General features: G+C 31.5%; 1 protein-coding gene across 1 annotated transcript in view; it reads right to left on the bottom strand.

Annotated features, from left to right (window-relative positions):
• The window catches only part of NUP107 (nucleoporin 107kDa), a 48616-nt gene that overhangs the window by 32624 nt on the left and 15469 nt on the right, over positions 1–523 (bottom strand). The window lies entirely within an intron of this gene.

Here is a 523-nt window from a genome sequence, read left to right as displayed (position 1 = left end):
AAAATAAACACAAAATAAAATGAAACAAAAAATCCTAATAAAGGCCTGGATGCAGCCATGTTATATATTAGAAAATTACATTTAAAAACTATTAGATCTTTTCATGCTACACAGAAGTTGATAATAAAACCTAAGAGCAATCTAAGACTCTTAAGACTTACTTTAAAAGACAATTTAACATAAATATTAGCAAGTAATACTAACCAGTGAATTAAAAGGATAATAAATTGTGAGCAGTTCAAGCATGGATGAAACCTGTTAATTAATTCATTTTAATCATGGGGTAAACGAGAAAAGCTACATGAACTTATTGGCAGATGCCAAAATATCATTTGATAGAAACAGAAGAATACTTAACTAATGTAACAGATTACCTAACTGAAACCTCTAGCAAATAATATATAATTGTCCTTTGGTATCTGTGGGGGACTGGTTCTAGGACAAAATCTTGAGATGCTCAAGTCTCTTATCTAAAATGTCATAATAGGGGCCGGGTGTGGTGGCTCACGCATGTAATCCTAGT

The sequence above is a fragment of the Propithecus coquereli genome, unplaced genomic scaffold, assembly GCF_000956105.1.
Source record: "Propithecus coquereli isolate 6110/MARCELLA unplaced genomic scaffold, Pcoq_1.0 Scaffold172, whole genome shotgun sequence".
NCBI lineage: Eukaryota > Metazoa > Chordata > Mammalia > Primates > Indriidae > Propithecus > Propithecus coquereli.
This window is presented reverse-complemented; position numbering and strand designations above follow the sequence as displayed.